Here is a 20,071-nt window from a genome sequence, read left to right as displayed (position 1 = left end):
ATTACAATGAGTGCCTGAGATAAACTAACTCCTGAAGCAGGCTGTACACATGTGGCATACCCTTATGTGCACACATGGGTTTATGGAGGAAATGGAGCAAGAACTCTGAGAAGCTCTCTTTCTTGTGACTTGAGCTTGGGCACACCACACAGTTATCCAACTTCAGTAGTCAGACTCAGTGATGACTTTCACAATGCACTAGCACCAATATACAAGGGTTTCATTTTTATTCTCTCTGGGTTCCCACCTGTCAAGTGACATCTGGGCAGCATGATGTGGAGCAGAGATGCCCTTCACGGCACTGTTGCAGCCTGAATCATCCCTGTGTTCATTAGTGAGGAGAACAGCAGGTTGGACCTCCCATATAACCTCCAAAAGTCTGGCATGCGTCAGAAGTCCAAATGTCACATATCTATCAGTATGATCACTTCTTCTGGCAAGCTGGGAAGTCTACATGCCCTATCAGACCTAAAAGAACTGAGTATATTTGGAAAATAGCAGCAATAACTATTTTAGTAAAAACATTCAAATAGGAGTTGAGACTGGCTAACATAATGTTTACCTTCACTGTCTCCTTGTTTCCCAACTGCATTAATTTCCTTTTCTTTGCCATTCCAACACTCACATACTCTATCCTATCTTACACAATTAGTTTTGTTTAATTTTTGTGTTCTTTGAGACAGCCTTACTATGTAGCCCAGGTTGGCCTCAAACCAATGATCGATGATTATCCTGATTGTGATTTCAGGTATATAAATAATCTACCAAGCAAGGTTTATTTTGAGTTATTTCAAGGTAAAATTTCTGTCTGTCCATCTGCATACACTGTTCCATTATATAAAATATACATATACACTTGTGGGGATGTTTGTTTATATATGTATGTGCATGTACATATAAATGCATAAATGTGTGTAAAATCTAAAACTGAATATGCTTATGCTTGTGTGTGTTGTCACTAGACAGTCTCATATGATCTGTTAGATAAAACAATTATTGTCAGTGGGGATTGTCTTCCCTGTTCTATTCTCAAACCCATTTCAGCCCTCTGCATCTTTGTTGTGTGAAATCTGTAGGTTAATTTTCATTCTCCATATAAGTAAAAAAATTCTATCCTGAAAGTGGTCCCAGAGAGACACGTGAATACCTTTCCAGGTGTTTCTTTTCTTTTCTCTCATACCACATCCGTGAACACGGCTTTTCATCTTAACGAGGTGGTTTGCTATGTAAGAGAGAAGTATGCTTCCTACTGAAGGAACAGTAGTAAAGGATTCTTTGCTTACTGTTAACTATTGACTTAGAAGCAGATTCATTTAATACCTTTCTCCTAAGGACAAGTGTCACACACTAGCACTGAGGTGTGCACAGGTTTGCTTCTCCTGTTGTCTAACTAGAAAAGGACATGTGATACTTAGTCAAAAGCATGAGAAGGGTTAACGCTGGTGTTTCCTCTTATAGGTATATCCTCCAGGGAGAAAAAGCTGGTGACTAATTTATATTCTGAACAGAGAACAGCTGCCTATTTATGCAATGCTAAGAAGTGCAAAAATATGGCAACAGGGTGATGAACCCCCTCTGTTATCCGGTCCTGGCAACAAATGGTGTTTGGGCAGACTCTCAATCTGTTCCAAAATGGCACACCTGGCCATTTGAAGGCCCTTCACCAGATCATGCCAAAGAGTCTTAGCTCCAATGGTACTAAAGACCAATGCAAACCCTTCTCAGAATCAGTCTGTATGGATTTGCAACAATCTAAATTTTGTAAAACAGCCCTTTGACATGGTGAACAAAATGAAGAAAAATATCATAACACAGTATAAGGACTGTTCCTCTGAAACAATATAACATGTGTTTATGCATTCAAAAAAAGAGGAAAATGACTCCAATTTGCACATGAAGCCAAGAAATCTAACATCATCTGTAATTTTAGGCTTTCAGACTGTTCACTCAGAGAGTAGGGTGAGATAATGGTATAATTGGTACTGTACCCTCTTCAACTTGTATTATGCTCTTTGGGGTTTGCATGTAATGCAGCTAACTTGTGTGCTCGCAGTCACACCAGTTCATTTGCACTGAATTGGGGGGTAAAACATGTCTGCTCTGTCTCACTCAAACAAAACTTAAAGCGACTGCACAATACTTCTGACGGGACATCCTAACAGGCTGAAATTTTCATTTTTCCCCTCTTTCTCTGCCTATGTAGATGTGTGTTGCATATCTGTTGCCACCAAACTGTAACATTCCATGCTAGAAGAAGTTTCCTTAAGTCTTTGGATAAATAAAACTCACAAGGTTCATGAAGTTTTGTTTTTAAAAATAATTTTGTTATATTTTGAGATTACAATTACACCATTTACCACTTCTTTTTCCACCTTCCAAACCCTTTCATATATCCCTCTTCCTTCTTTGATCTTTTTCAAATGCATGACCTCTTTTTAGTTAATTGTTCACACACAGAGAGAGAGAGAGAGAGAGAGAGAGAGAGAGAGAGAGAAGAGAGAGAGAAAGAAAGAAAGAAGAAAAAAGAAAGAAGAAAGAAAGAAAGAGAAAGAAACTCTTGGTCTGTATTACATTTCTTGTATTTTTTTCAGGGCTCATCATTTGGTATTAAAAACCAACTGAATATGGGAAAAAATAGAAGACCCCAATCCTACACAAAGAGCTAGGGTAGCTAAGGAATGCTGAAAGCTGGAAAAATAAGCCAACTCACAAAATTTTGAGAAATGCTTGCAAATTATAATATTCAAAAGACTCTGGCTGATTTTTCAAAAGCTGGGGAGAGAAGATGCTACAGGATGCTGATCTATCTCCTATGAGGAACCCCAGGGATGCAGCTTTCTTGAGTAGTGATCCCTACTGGGGTGAACCATTGGTGACTTAGATTTCTTTTAGTCACCCACACTCCTGTATGAAACCCCAAAGTCTCACTGTTCACTAAACTAGACTTGGGCAGAATATTTTGTCTGATCCATTATCATTCTGGGATCAACACAAGTTGCTTTACGTCTCTACAGTATACTGCAGTCTCTCAATAGCTTGTTTGCCCCCATTTTTCTCTTTTCATACATGCCACATTATGGTGGTCAGAGTTGCTTAAAGCAGACAGGGGGATTCTTCATCAGTCCATTCATCAGTACAAAAAGAGAATCTTAGTCTCACAACACTTGAAGCCTCAAGTTGCTGTCAAGTCCTGAGTTTGTACACAGCAACAGATTACTCTTATAATACACACGTCATGCCAGTTTATGATTTTAGATTTTGTGAATTTTTTTACTCCTTTGTCTCACATCTCCATTTCTGGTCTAGTCACCTCCTGCACCTTTTGTCTGAAGTAATCCATTCTCTGGTCTTTACGTTTTATAATCTTGGTTAGAGCAAATCATCACTCAGATATTTCTATCTGGGGTCATTAAAATAAATTAGCAATAATAATAAGGTGAGCCTAAACAATAAATGGATCTTTGAAACATACATTGCTGAAACAGGACACCCAGGCCAGTGAGGTTATTAGCAACGTAAAAACCTGAAAACATTATTGATAGAGGCAGTCGTGCACACCAATGAATAAAGAAAGCCATCCTAAACAAATTAAATAGCTTGTGAAAAAGGTAATCTAAAAAGGAATTATAATGATAAAGCTGAATAATAGCCATCTCAAGCCAAATGCAAGTAAGAGAACAATGACGCTGTGCTCTATGCAGGTAGAACATCACTCCCTGGGTGCATTGTACAAGAGCGGTGATAGCCGTGCCACAGCCCCCCTGATTTCTCTAAAGAAACCAGAATTCAAGTTCTGAGCACATAGTTAAACTTTCCAATATGAAATCTCAGTGAACCACAACACTGAGAAAAAGAGAGAGGTTTCTGCCTTGAATAGAACCAAACAGGAAATTATGGGCTGTTTTGCCATTTTTAATGCTGGGAATGGAACTTGGGACCTCACACATGTTAACGATCACTCAGCTACAAGGCCAGGCTCCAGGATATTCTTTACATTTTATTTTGTTAGCATATGTTTATTACATGTAATAATGGGTTTCATTTTGGTATCTGTACTTAATGTATTTACTCTGCCCTTCACCCTGTCACTTCTCCTCCCCAGCTAATCCCTTTCCATTTCTCAACTAGCTACTCTTCTGCTTTCATGTCTTTGGGTGTGTGTTTGCATGGGAGTGCAGGTGTGATGTGTTTGTGTGTGTGTGTGTGTGTGTGTGTGTGTGTGTGCGCGCGCACACACACACACAGATGTGCATGGCATGCCACCCAATGACCTTCACTATTGTTATTTACAGGAGTATGATAGTTTAGAAGTATTTGTACCTCAACAGTGGCTACAACATTGCAGAAAATCTTTTCGCCTCCCATTACCTGCTGACTATATATAACTCTTCAGGGAATTGTGTGGTCCCTGTGTCATAACTCTTCTACATCTGGATACTGGTGGGCCCAGTCTTGCAAAGATTTTTTTTTTGCAGGAAATCACAGGTAGATAGGTGTTCAAAAACCATTATTTACTTATGGTTGTGTATTGATACTGCTTTCATGGATTAGGGAAAAGAACCACATGAAGGTAATTTTTAATCTCTATTTTAAAGATAATTCACCAACAGTAATATCTACAATTTTTTGAAGATTATTTTACATACCAACCATAGACTTATGTTTTCTTGCAGGTCATTTTAACATGTGCCAAATATGTGCAAGGTTCACACCTAGTATTTCTGACACTAGAATCTTGACAGTCATTGGGGCAACAAATTTCTCACACCATATGTTCTACTTCTAGTATCTCCATTACTGTCATTCAGAAGACCTGATATCTTAAATTACCACCAAATATTGGATATCTTTAAACTCTTCATTGCAGCTGCTATAAGTTTACTAAAATGAAAAGATCACATCAATTTTGTTCGCTTTTTAGAGGTTTGCCTTGATCACTGTTATAATGATGTGAAGATACGCCATGACCAAAGCAACTCTTATAAGACAAAGCATTTATCTGGGGTTCTGCTTAGAGTTTCAGAGGCTTATTTTATTGTCATCATAGCAGGGAGCATGGTAGTACACAAACAGGTGCAGGAGCAGTATCTGAGAACTTTACATCTTCATCCACAGGCAGAAAGAGACAGAGACAGAGAGAGAGAGAGAGAGAGAGAGAGAGAGAGAGAGAGAAATATACCTATTCCCAGTGATACACTTCTGCTAACAAGGCCACACCTCCAAATCCTTCTAAACCTTTCAAATAGTTCCTCTCCCTGGGGACTAAACATTCAAATATATAAACCTAAGATATTGAGTCTGGTTGAAACCACCATAACAGTAAAGTAAAATTCTCTCCTTAATACAAGTTCAGGTATTGCTTAGAATTACATTTCTAATTATATTTCTAAGCTTGTAACAAATGTATCTATAGCTCTTCTACCCTAGGTAAACAGAAGAACCCCTAATTACCAGGTTTCAGTGGAGCATGAAACTCTTTCTGCCCTAAGTATCTCTTGGCTACCTCTTTGTTCTCTGACTTTTGCTTATTCAATTCTCATGCATGTAACTGATCTGTGCTTATCAGTTTCCGAAACTCTTTTCTTAAAGGGCTACACAAGAATTAATCAAGTATCAGTCATTGGTTGATTGAACCATAAATTCCAAAATGTACATTGCAGTTTTTTTATAATTTAGCATAGACCACAAAGTTTTCATTTTAATTTTATTATGATGTTTCGAAGACAAGCTTTAGTTGCTTGGATTTAATGGATAACGCCTTTGTTTTGACTCCTCATCTTGTCTAACATAAAATCCAGACAGTTTGAGACCTTAAGAAGATAGTAGATTTTGTGCCAGCACCGAAAATGGTGACATAGACTATTGTACAGAATAGCAAATTTCAATCAAGTATAGAAAACACAAAGAATAGCCACTAGTAAAGAGGAGGCACCGTATTTCCTTAATCCTACCAGCACTGGAAGGTTAACACTGGAAGTTATCAGGGGTACTTCCAACCTGGATGAAGCACTGGGTTGATTTTCCTTACATCTATGAGAGGGAAGTTCCATGTGAGGTGAAGGTAGTGCAGGAGCCGGAAAGATATTGCTTGATGGCATGCCTGGGCAAACCAACCCTGAGCACATCACCAACTTTGAACATTCTGGTTAAGTTTCTGTTCCTATTAAAGCCAGCTTTCCTTTGCCACAGAAAGTTTCCCATTACAATGCAGCACAGTGATTCTTCTTTTTCTTATACTTTACTGTGTTAAAAACAAACTTTCCACGGATTCACAGTCATATAAAACATGACTAGAAAGAACAGGTCAGCTACCAACCATATACAGAATGCTATCTTAGGTTTGGGGAACAAATTATAAATGGCTTCTCTTGGACAGAAGGGGAATGAAAAAGGAAGCGCTCAGTAGGGAAACATCCTACTACTGCTGTGTTCCCTGACACCCTGGCACCCCAGAAGCAAACAGACAATCCCAGCACCCCTGCCCCCAGAGACCTGCCTTGTATAAGCAAATTCACTCAGCAAATGATGCAGAGAAAGCAGCGGTATGAATTGGAGCATGTTGAATAAACAAGAATGCCCTGTGACTTGCTCATTTTCGAGCGATAGCACTTCTTGAAGCCAGGAAGTCTACTGGGAATAAAATACACAAACACACAATTCACGCAAGAGGAATGGCCAGCTCCTCACTACTAGCCAAGTCTTTATTCTTCCATCCTTTTTTTAGCCCTGCTCTGTCTTCACCCACAGGATAATTTGAAGTCTTGCTTAGAGTGCCAAGTCCTCCTTAATGTTTTCCATTAATGTTTAAAACTTGCTGAAGGATTCTTAGAAATTGCATGGAAACATTGTGCTCTCTGTAATTTGTATCCGTAACCTCTGTAATGCATATGTTCTCCTTGGGGACCAAGTGTTGAGATCATTCATAAACTCTTGGATCACATGTGGCACTGCAAACTGGTGACATCTGACCATGGCAGACTGCAGGCCTGTCTCTGGCAATCATTTCCTTTGCTTTGCTGTGAAGGAGCCAGCACTTGGCATACCTTCAATACTTGGAAGTCCTATTTTTGGAAAAGCCTAGCATCTGAAATTGGACAGGGATCTGCGTACCCTACCCATGAGTTTGTGAGGAAGTTGTGGCTGATGCTAATTAATGTTTAATCAGCTTTTCTTCTTTTCTCCATTAAAGAACCCGTGTCTAAAAAACTGGTCATAAGGTATCACAGGAAGGTCTAAATTAAAAGAGTGACACATCAGAAATCATGCTAGATATATTGTGTCAAGAGGAAGACAACATATGGAAGGATTGCTGTTAGGTAAAATGTGTTTGCAATGATGCATTACATTACTTCAGAACAAAATTTACATGCCATCAGAATATCTCTTTTCCTCTCAGAGTGACTGTGTCCAAACTCTTCCCATGCAAGATTGGGTGCAACCAAAGCACCCTCGGCTCTGAGCGTTAGAAAAAAAGAGTACTTTAACTGGACATCTATCACTACACAGACAATCTGAGCATCAAGTGAGACTGCTCAATATAGTCCCCAAAGGGGAGTCCAGCTTTTTTTTTTTTTTGACATTTCTGATGTTGCCTATTACTTTTGTAAGATGTGCGTTTGGTAAGAAATAAATAAACAAGAAAATAAAAAATCTAGGGTTTTTTATTATGGAATTTACATTGAGAGGGTAATTACAAGTGACCATCTGTCTGATATGAGGTTTTCAACCTGGTTTCTATTCCACGAGGCTCAAGTCCTCTGCCAAAGAGGAGAAGATGTGGGTGCCAGAATGACTGCTTGCAGGCTACGGGTAGACTATATTCTATGCCCACTACTTTTGTATTTTTCTCTACCACTCCCCATTTACCCTATGTCCACAGAAAATAAAGCAAAGAAAAATGAGAGACTCGATTAACATTTATTTATATCTATAAAAATTCAATTCAATATAGTTATTTAAATATGACTTTAAGTTTCAAATGGACATAAGCGATACGTTTAAATTCAAAGTTCAATCTTTTGTCTCCTCTTGCTTCGTCCATCCATTTGAATGAAGGGAATGCAGAGCAGTGTCGAGTAAATATTAATGTGCCGTTTTATGCAGGATGCCAACCAGTCACGTCTCTCCTCCCACCTTTCTGGTCCTAACTGAAAGCATTAGCTTCTACACCATTCTGACATGCTCAGGTCACAGAAGTGCACAGCCTCAGCAGCATCTCCCTGTCACTCTATCCTATCCCTGCAGCATCAAGACATCATTGCTCTGATATTTCTCTCCCATGGTGCATTCTGATGTACATGATCTCCATGAATTACAGTGCCAAGTAACTGCCAGATGTCATGAGTTATAAGCTCAATAGTCTAAGGATTATTACACATTAGGGCACCCTACAGTGCAAGGGTGTCCTGGAATTTATGTGTTATTTATTACCTATTGGCAGGGTCTCAAAGTAATCTCACCCCTGCTGATGAAATGGGGGTTGGAAAGAGAAGGTCAAGGTTAACCTTCCCTGTCAAGAACCCGTGTTACTTTAAACTACTGTTGCTTTATCTTTTCACCTGCAGGAGAGACATATACTATAGTGCCTCCTTGGACTTTCCATTTGAACAGTCCTGATTGATAATAGCTATTGTTTCATGACTTTTTAACAATGTATTTTATAATAACTGTCTCAAAGTCTGCTAGTGAAAAGATATGTGAGGAATACTATTATAGATTTATAAAAGTGAAAATCTGGGGGATAGACTGAATCCTTTTGTCTTTTATACAAAACCAGGGACTATGTCAAACTGCATTGGATTATGTTAGAACTTTTCATACTTCAAGAATCAAGTGCCACACGTCAGCAGGGTCTTGAGTATAACCCATCCAATACTGTGATTTGCATATGTCCACACTGCAAGACAGCATTACTCTAACTCTCTTGAATGTTGCTGAAACAGACGCAATCTGACATCTCAGACTCTTCAACAAATGTACAATTTGAGGACTACATGACAAAGAGCTGGATGTGTTTCCTAACTCAGAATGTACCATGCTTATTTTTAAATTGGCTGATGAGAAAAAAGAAAAGCTCTAACAGAGCTCATACCAAAGCCTTACAGACCCTCTTTTTTTTTCTGCACTACCTAAGGATTGCTGAAGGCCACAGTTAATATGCAGCAGTCTCACTCCTCATCTAACGTGAACCCCCCAAAGCAGCACAGTGTTTTGACAGCGAAACAGGAGAGGGGAAGCAATGAGCACAGCTCAGCACTTTCTGTGAATGCAGATGTCTAGAAAACCACGCTTTAATTACGACAGAAAACTGATATTATGTTGCCAGAATAACTGCAACACAATGTCTTGACAACTTTTGTTTACCTATGAAAAGTAGAATTTCTCACTCTATTGATGGTAGTCCACCCTCGCTGCAAGCTTCTCCCTTTATTCTGTAAAAACAAACTGATACTAGATGCAAATATTATCTTCTCAAAGCATAATGCATACTGAGTTCCCTAATGATAATGTCATATGTTTTTACAAGTCATTAAGTATTTTTAAAAAATTTAATGTGTGTTTTAATTTAAAAAATGTTTTTGTATTTTTTCCTGAATATGAGATTTATTACGGAACATACTTTGGTGAGGTACAGTACAGTACAATGGAAAACCCCAAAGGCTCAGCCCCAACTAGTTGCCCAGGAGATCACAAGTGGAGATCTACTTGCCCCCCTCAGCCATCAGGGATATGCCACTTCTCAGCTACTACATTTATATATTCATCTATATTAAACTTAGTGAAGTCTACTTCTTGGAGATGTGTGTGGATTGTCTGGTGGTTCTAAGCAGAATTAAGGAACAATCATATTTTTCCTTAATTTGCAGATCAGTGTGGAGAGACATGATGACCTAGGCCCTGTGATACCATTTGCCCTTGAATGTAACTAATTTTTAAAGAAGGAGATCCTTAGTAATTACAGGTTAAACATAAAGATAGAGAGATCAAAGATGAAGTGGTAGACATGCCAAAAGCTCAGAGTTACTTAGGTCTGTCAGTGGATGCTCTTTGGATTGAGATTCTCCAATTACCATGAAATTACTAACAGAAGAGGACAATTAGTACAAATCATTATTATGAGAACTTATATTAATATATGAAATATATTTTAGGTCAAAGTCATTTAGATGATTATTTACATTGCAATGTAGTAAAGGAACAGAATTTCAGTAGTTCCTTTTACCAGAAGTATATCTTTCCCCTCAGATGTTACAAGTAGGTTAATTTCTAAAAAGTGATTTTGTACAATGTTTATTTTAATGTGTTTTACTGATACCTCAATAGTTTATACATTCACTATTATATTTTCAGACAGTTCTGGTGGTAGATATTAATGTTAGTTAAGAAAAATGCTTTATTATTTATCCATTCACTTTTGTTATTCAACAACTCTAGACTGTACATTCAATAGATTAAGAGCTCTTTATAGCATACTTTGGGGAATGAAATATTTTGAGAAGATATTGTCTATTTACCATGTTTAAGATGCAAACAAAAATTTCTATCTGGAACTCAGGAAGCAGCACAATCAGAAAAAAGTTGGAATTATCTGAGAAGAAATGCAAAGAATAGCAATTCTCTTATTCTCCACTCTCTAGAACGGGCAGTCTCAGCAAGTGGTGTGAAATTGTGTTAATAAAGGGCAAGAAGAAAATAAACATGCTGGAATGTGCTTGCATGTACATAAAACTAAGGAAGACTCTAGTAATAACACATTCCATCCGAGAAATAAAAATATTGGGAAACCAAGAATAAGAGTAAAAGATTTTGCCACATCTGCCTTGCCTTTTCTTCTTACTTTTTTCTTTTTTCTTATTTTAATTAGAAATCTTATTTTGCATATCAATCCTAGTTCCCTCTCCCTCCACTCCTCCCTCTCCCCTTGCCATCTCCCCATCCCACCCCCATACAATTCTCAGAGAGGGTGAGGCCTCCCATGGGGGAATCATCAAAGTCTGTCACATCATTTGGGGCAGGACTGAACCCCTCTCCCCATGTATCTAGGCTACGAGAGTATCCCTCCACAGTGAATGGGCTCAAAAAAGCAAGTTCATGCACTAGGAATAAACAATGGTTACACTGCCAGCAGCCCCAGAGAAATACAACTATTTACAATAGTCAATTACCTGCTGAGACAAAATGAAACTTTACAGTACAGTTGGTTCACTCAACATAGAAGTTCTTACAACATGTTTGGGATGGTGGGCAACCGTTCCATAGGCCTGATCATGATGTACTTTATTTATTTGATCATTCTTGCTATATTATTCCAGAACTCCAGAAGTAGAGGCAGGATGACCAGAACTTTAGACCAGCCCTAGCTACATAAGAACTTCTAGGCATCCTAGTCTACATGAGACAATTTCTCAAAAACAAACATAGATTTTTTAAAAAGGACATAAAATGATGTATATGGGTATAGATAAAGTTCGATGATATTATTGAGTATCTTAGTATAGTTATTTTACAGGATGATAGTTAATGTCAGATCTATAAAATGCCTTATAGTTCACCTTAAACACTAAAATGAACACTGGGAGAGCCTTTTCTTTACAAATGATTTTTTAAAATTCAGGAATCTGCTGGCAATTGAAATTATCTAAGGAATGACTTTGTTTTATTAGGCAGACATGTATTTCTTCTCTTTTACCTGAGTCATTGTAGCCATTGGCCAATAGAATTATTATGCCAAAACTTTCTGTCATGTTTTGCCCTCCCATCACACAATCGTCCATTGTGAAATTGTTGCCATCAAAGCATTGGCTAAAATATACCTGTTTAGAACTGTAAATTTCTTACTCTGACTTCTAGAACGCTGTCTATATTTTATTTACACTAGCCATTACTCAGCTATACACAGGAACCAAAACTTCCTATTTTCAAGACACAGTCAATTCGCACAAAATGAGTATCCGAGCTATACATTTTCCCACTTAATGACTTCTAGCTCTGACCTCACACTGATGAACCAAGAAAGTCATGCTTCGGCACCGAGACCTCATGGGACTTTGGCCCTGCATTCACCTTCCTGCCTCATATTGATGTTTCAATATCTTAGGTTTAATATGCCCAATATTGAGGTCTTATTTTTGTCACAAAAAGCTCCTTGTCTTTAATCTTTCATGACAGTTCCCAGTACCATCATCAAAATTGTTCAGGGAGTCATTCTTCTTCCATCCCTTATACAAGCATACATACACACGCACCCCTACATGAGATACAGCATTAGTAAGGAACTACAATCTCGATGGGCATCAAGATTCCACTCTTTGCCTCCATTCGTTTTATACAGTTTGAGACACCATCACATCTGCTTGATGCCACTTGACTTATTTCAGGCAGATAAAGCTCCAGAAAGAGAAGAAGAAATTGCATTGTTTTTACTGTTAATTCCCAAACTTGAGATACCCATCTTTGGCATGGAACAGGTACAAAGAGCATTTTGATTGACTAAAATGTTGAATGACCAATTTCAAGTATTCTTATTTAATGAGATAGTTACTTATTATGCATCCATAGCAGAAAGTTCCCCTGTGGTTCAAGTTTTATTCACTCAATACATGAGAAATGTTTGTTTTATCAATGAAAATAGTGTTCATACAAAAGAAAAGAGATACCATAATAGAGGGAGCCATTACAGGTTGGAAGAGAAATCTGGCACTAGGGAAATGTCCAGACCTCTACAAGGATGACCCCAACAAACAATCTAAGCAACAGTGGGGAGGCTACCTTAAATGCCTGTCTCTGACAACGAAATTGATGACTACCTTATATGCCATTCTAGAGCCTTCATCCAGGAACTGATGGTAGCAAAAGGAGGCATCCACAGCTAAACACTCAGCTGAACACCTGGAATCCAGTTGCAGAGAGGGAGGAGTGATAAGCAAAGGGATAAACACCAGGCTGGGGAAACCCAGAGAAACATCTGACCTGAACAAGGGGGAGCTCACAGACACCAGAATGGTAGCTGGAAAACCAGCATAGGACTGTTCCACATCCCATGAATGAGGATGTCGGTTTGGAGGTCTGGGCAACCTATGGGGCCTCTGGTAGTGGATCAGTATTTACCCCTACAACAGGAATGGACTTTGAGAGCCTGGACACACAGGGGAGGGTCTAGTCCCTTATCCAAATAATATGATACTTTGAAGATCCCCCATGGATGGCCTCACCCTCCCTAGGGAGCACAAAGGGGATAGATAGGGAATCAGTAGGCGGTAGGGGAGGAGGGGAGGGAGAGGAAACTAGGATTGACATGTTTAACTGCTTGTTTCTAATTTCAATAAAAAAGAAAAAATAGAATATTTATGGAAAAATCTTCCATGCAATGTCAGTAGTTTCTTATTTTAACTTAATACCCAATTCACAAACCATTTTATATAATTCATACAGTCCTGGAAATTTTGAATATCTTGCTGCTTATTAAAATATCAGAATGAAAAACCTTTAAAGACCAAGTATTGAACCTCTATTTTAAATACCCCAATTTCCTAGTAGTTGAAACAGACACATGCCTATTATATGACCAACTTTTCCCATCTAAAATGTGAAGGAATTTTAATAATGATCCTGCAAGAGAGAAAGCTTCATGAATGAAAAGATAGAAATTTCAAGATTTCTAATTTTATTCTGTCAATATGAATGAACAGGAGGCAGGACTAAAAATAAATCATTTTTATTCTAGAAAACACTTTAAAAATATTGTGATGGAAAATTAGATGAAGTGGATATTTTTTATGATTTTGTAACCTAATAATCAAAGTGTATTAAAGATAATTTAACTTGGTGACTAAGGTCTTGATTATAATCAGTATTACACCATACTGTGAGATGATGTTTTTGAACATTAGGCTAAGTCTATTTTTAATTCAAAATTCATGATGAAGATTTCAATGTGTATACATTTGTTTTTTTCTGTTTGTGAATACACTTCTAATATGAGCTAGATTTGGTACACTGCATTTCTTGAAAAGAAAGAAAACAAGTGAGAGTGAACTATGTTGATGACCAGAATGTCACTGTGCTCTCTGTAATGACTGCTGCTATGATATTAATTTATGATCCTTTATCCCACACAGTTGAGATCTTCCCTTCTCTCCCCACTTAAAGCAACTTTTTCTTTTGGCTACCGTAAACTTTGAAATCATTATAATTTTTCTCTTTCTTTTAATTTGCTTTTATTACAAATATAGAAAATATGTATAACCCTACCGGTACTGGTTGATACACAAAGCAAATTTTTATAGTTTTTTTGCAACTACAAATAAGGAATGAAGACTGTCTCTTCACCTATCCTCATCTTGTTGTAATTTATTCTTTGGTAACTTCATACATATATACAATATATTTATATCATATCCACATTCTACTTCCCCTTCATTTCCTCTACAACACCTCTCACAACACACATCTTCCTCCCAAATTAATGCCATTTTCTTCTTCCTTTTTGCTTCGATATATAACTGACTGAGCTCAGTTAGTGTTCCCCATACATACATGGATAGATACTGTCCTTTGGAGCACAGATAGCCTACCATGGACCACACCTCTGAAAGAAACACTCTGCCCTCTCTCCAGAAGCTATCAACTGCTAAAATCTTCACAGCTAAGGTGCGATTCATGAGCATCCTCCCCTAAACATGTTGGATGTTTGACTGGCTTAATCTTGCTCAGGTCTTACACAGGTAACCACAGCTTCTGTCAGTTTAAAAGTGCAGCAACTCTGTTCTTTTTCCTCTAAAGATAAGCCTAATGATTATTATGAATGAAAGTATTCAATTTTCTGGGCATGATAGCTAATGCCTTTAATACTAGCATCTAGGAAACAGGAACAGGAGGATCTCTTTGAGTTTGTGGTCAGATTGGTCAACATAGTGGTTTTCAGGCCAACCAGGGATGCACAGTATGACCCTATTTCAAAGATTATTAATTAATTAATTAATAATATAGTTTAAGACTGGCATCATTTGACTTCTCAAAGCTTTTACCTCTTCATCTTCAAAATAGTAATTATTTTGTCTAGCATTCAATGTGTCAAAAAAAGATTAAGAATAAGGAAAAAATAAAAGTAAGTCATGGGGTTATTGGTTTCTGGAAAACTATAAATAACCTGTTCAGGACAGTTTCATTGTTTATTCACCAAATGTCTGTTAGTTAAAAAAGGAATCAGTCCAGCCCACCCTCTGCTGTCTTTAATTGACTTCCTGGAGAGTGTTATCAAGGGCTACTCAAGCAGGTCTAATAGAGCCTGCACACTGCACACACATGGCAAATAAGGATATGCTGGACTCCACCAAGAGTAGAGGGAGATGCGATCTCTACTCAGTGTGGGACCAAGTAGCAAGGGTTATCTGAAAACCAACAAACATCTGTCAACACTCTTGACACAGAGCCATGTGTAATTGGGAAGTGGAGAGTTCAGTTCTCAGACACAGAGTTTACCAGCATGCCTTCTGTCACCACATTTCGATGGTAACCAGACTTTCCTTTGATGATGAAACAAGAAAAGACACCTGCCTGCAGAATCTTATTTGAACAATTCATGTTTATTCTTCATGGAGCACAGTCCTCCATGATGAGCTCTCTTATGTAGAGATGAAGAAGGATGGTCTGCCAGAATTAAAGCCAGCACAGTTATTCCAGCTAAGCTCCCAACATTACCCCCTTAGAAAGAGTCCAACATCTGGTGCTTAACATGCCTTGGGCTGCTGTTTTGGATCACTGAAAAGAGGTTTGCCACTGAATTTTAACTTGGTCCATGACAAAATGTCATTGAATCGAAACAGAATGAACATTCTGCACACTGCATTCAGCAGATTCCCACTTTTTTTGCATTTTTCTTTAAATTTAAATTAGAAACAAGCTTGTTTTACATGTTAATCCCAGTTCCCTCTCCCTACTCTTCTCCCCTGATTCCCCAAACCCTGTCCCATCCCCTTTCTGTTCCCCAGAGAGGGTGAGGCCTTCCATGGGGGATCGTCAATGTCTGTCATATCATTTGGATCAGGGCCTAGGCCCTCCCCCATGTGCCCAGGCTGAAAGAGTATCCCTCTATGTGGGGTGGGCTCCCAAAGTCCATTCTAATACTAGGGATAAATACTGATCTATTGCCAGAGGCATTGTAACTGACACCCATGCTTATGGGGTCTGGGTCAGTCCTACAATAGTTTCAATGAGCTCCCATTTGTTCAGGTCAGCTGTTTCTGTGGGTTTCCCCAGCCTGGTGTTGACCACTTTGCTCATAATACCTCTCTATCTACAACTGGATTCCAGGAGTTCAGTTCAGTGTTTAGCTGTGGATGTCTGCTTCTGCTTCCATCAGCTACTGGATGAAGGCTCTAGGATGGTATATAAGATAGTCATCAATTGGTGTTTTTTTTTATTTTAGCCATTCTGACAGGAGTAAGATGGTATCTCAGAGTTGTTCTGATTTGCATTTCCCTGATGGCTAAGGATGTTGAGCACTTTCTTATGTGTCTTTCGACCATTTTAGATTCCTCTACTGAGAATTATCATAGTACTGTACCCTACTTTTTGATCAGATCATTTGGTATTTTGGTGACTAGCTTCTTGAGTTCTCTGTATGTTTTATAAATCAGCCCTCTGTCAAATGTGGGGTTGGTGCATATCTTTTCCCATTCTGTGGGCTGTCGTTTTGTCTTGTTGAATATGTCCTTTGCATTAAAGAAGCTTTTCAGTTTCAGGAGGTCCCATTTACCAATTGTTGATCTCAGTGTCTGTGCTACTAGTATTATTTTCAGGAAGCAATATCCTGTACCAATTCATTCAAATGTACTTCCAACTTGTTAGTATTGGCACAAAAATAGACAGGTAGACCAATGGAATCAAACTGAAAACTCATATTAACCCACACACCTATGAACACCTGATTTTTTTACAAAGAAGTTAAAAATTATACAATGGAAAAAAGAAAGCATCTTCAACAAATGATGCTGGCATAATTGAATGCTCGGGTATAGAAGACTACAGATAGATCCATATCAATTGCCATGCACAAAACTTAAGTCCAAATGGGTCAAAGCCCTCAACATAAATCTAGCCACAATGATCCTCTCAAAATCCATATCTTACTTGCTTTTATGGAAGCATCCTAGAAACATTTTCAAGTAGATGAGTGCTAATTGATCCCAAAATTGAACACACACACTACCAAAAAAAACCTCAAATAACCAAGTTTTATGTCTGCAGGCCTCATGTCTTGTTTAGGTTTTTAGTTTCAAATCTTCAGTATCTCTTTGCCTTCTGTCCTAAACTATGAAAAAGTTCACAAGTGAAACTCTAATAGTGCTTCCAACAGGATTACATTCTAGTAGGTGACACCCCAGTCACATTCCATTTAATAGTAGTCGTGTATACAGTATTCTGTAATATAGTGCTATTCTAGGGTACTGAAATTGGGTGCTCAGAATTCATGGGGAGAAGGAAATTGTTCTCTGAATAATTTCTTTATCTCTCCATGACAACAAGACACAGCCTCATTATCCATACTTGCTTTTACTTGAATAGGAGGAAAGAAAATACAAATTTGTTTTCCTATTGAAGACTCCTTCTGCACTTGTAAGCAGTTCATTAAAGAAGCTTCCAAGTTTTATGAATCTTAAGGAAATTACTCTAAAGAGAAGCAAGAAAAATGGCAAGTATGATCATATATGTGTGAATCTATGCACATAAATGAATTTAATGATGGCATTTGGCACTTATTTTCTATTTGTTTGCATTGAGTTTTTCTTTTTTCTCTTCCTCCTAAACCTTTTCTTCCCCCTTCTTCTACTCTTCTACTTATTCTTCCTCTTCATCTTCTCACTATGGACCTCCAGTTGGCCTCGAACTCAGGATTTTCTGGCAGGGATTGCAATTTGCACCAACTCACACTGATGTTCCTTAAAGGAATGACACAAATTTATTGACTATCATTTCTATTGTTTCTTTACAAAGAAAAACTTCTATTTCAGTTTTAGGCACAAACATCTGTCTTTTCAGCATATTCACAATGTCAGCTATTACCAGAATATTTTAGTGTTATGATTTTTAGATTTTTTAAAAGTTGTTCCTACACATTCTTTCCCTCTGTTGTAACTACAAAAAGAAAAATGTCTATAGTAATTATAACTGTTTCCAACAATTTTTCACAGTTGTTTTAATGATCTAGTGTCCACTTTTCAAGGGACTAAGAGAAGTCTCTCTCATTAATCAAGCATGTAAGCTTTGCTAATTACAGTAGTGACTCCACTCATTGTAACAGCAGGTAAATTGGCTGCTTCTTCTATAAACATAAGAGTCTCTCATTCTTCTTGCTGGTCTCCTTAGATTACTTTACCTTTCAAAGAAGGCAGTGAATAAAAATACCTACTTTACATCAACAACGGTGAATTACTCATCCATTTACTCTTGCCATCTCCTAGCTTTAAGTCACTTTTGCTCAATCAAGTGATGGCAGACTAAATTATGGATGGAGCTTTGGTTTAGGAATGTGTGTCTTGTCAAGACAAGGTAAGTAGTCAAAACAATAATGAAGTATATGCCTCTACTTTCAGTATATTTAGCAGTAGATAAACATCCACTGCAAATGGATGGATAGAAAATGGGAATATAAATAATATAAAGGGAAGAATATAAAACTCAAATGAAATGAAATTAACTGTAGTGAAAATCATAGTGTTGAGTTCATGATGAATAAACTTCAGTGGGAATGAAACATTGGAAGGAAATGCCTTTCATATTACCAAGCTGTGAAATGTTACAAGTCAGATACACTATGATGAACGTATGTCTCTACAGAAAAAAAGCAATACCATGTTGCCATATCAAACAATAAGTAGGAAGTTAAATATGTACAGTTTTCTGCCTCAATAATGTATTGGAATAAGTAAACAAAAAGGCCCTCAGTCTCCTGGCTTGTAATCAAGACAGGCTTAATTGTAAGGAAGTCTGTGGCTTACTCTAGGAGCATGACCCATGTGATGAAAATGGACGAATATGGAAAATGATAATGCTGGCCAGAAAAAGATATATTTAGCAAGGTCAAACCCGAGGAAATAAAAAGACAAAAACCCAAATTAAATGCTTACCTTCTTTTTCACAGACAATTATGTTTAGATGGTAAGCAACATAAGACAGACAAGTGGACATACACAGCAATGTGATGGTCAAGGCTAAAAACACAAAAGGAATGTACAGTGTATATTTATATTGCGAAGGGACAGCATTCTGAAATTATATTATTTAAAAGGTCCAATTAAGATTTTTTGCATTCTTTCCTCCTTTTCCTCTTCTTCTTATTTTTTTTCACTTTAAGGAGGAGAGTTAGTCTAGTTCCACCCACTGGAGGGGAAGGAGAATCTAGAGTGAATGAGATGATTGGATACACCATCCAAAAGAAAGACATGTATTTGTGAGCTACTCAACATGTTTGCTATCTACCTTCTAATGACTACAATTTTCTTCAAGAATGCTTGAGTTATGAAAATCTCAGTTTGATTTTAGCCTTTGATTTGAGTAGTTAATTGGTCAAAATTAATCAAAATGATTGCTAAAATACTATCCCATGCCACACACTCAAAAGAAACCCAAGAAGTAATGCCTAATATGACTTAAGTTTTGCCTTCTAGAATCTAGAAGTCTAGTGGGGACCATGATTAAAATGAAAATAATTATTGATTTTGAGAATTAATTGAGGATATTAATACATTTCAGAACTAATCAAGAATATCAACTAAAGTTTACACACTTGATTCCCTGATAGTAGGAAGTCTCTAATTACTTAAAACTCAATCACATCCATAAATTATGTTAAGACTGAGTTATCGGCAATTCTTTCTGATACTATACTTGCATCCTCTAATAGAAATAAAACAACAATGGAAAAAACACCAAATGTGACTAACAAAGTACAATTTGTAGGTGTGTCATGCAATCTTGATTATACTAAAATGAAAGATTGCTGGCCCATTCATTTGTGACTAATAAGTCAGCCCATTACATGAGGGAACACTGGAATGTATTCAGATATCTG

General features: G+C 37.6%; 1 protein-coding gene across 12 annotated transcripts in view; it reads right to left on the bottom strand.

Moving 5' to 3' along the window:
• Robo2 (roundabout guidance receptor 2) overlaps positions 1-20,071 on the bottom strand; it is a 1,424,536-nt gene that overhangs the window by 147,109 nt on the left and 1,257,356 nt on the right. The window lies entirely within an intron of this gene.

The sequence above is a fragment of the Mesocricetus auratus genome, unplaced genomic scaffold, assembly GCF_017639785.1.
Source record: "Mesocricetus auratus isolate SY011 unplaced genomic scaffold, BCM_Maur_2.0 Super-Scaffold_100008, whole genome shotgun sequence".
NCBI classification, from domain to species: domain Eukaryota; kingdom Metazoa; phylum Chordata; class Mammalia; order Rodentia; family Cricetidae; genus Mesocricetus; species Mesocricetus auratus.
The sequence above is the reverse complement of the archived record's forward strand: the minus strand, read 5'-3'. Positions and strand labels throughout refer to the sequence as shown.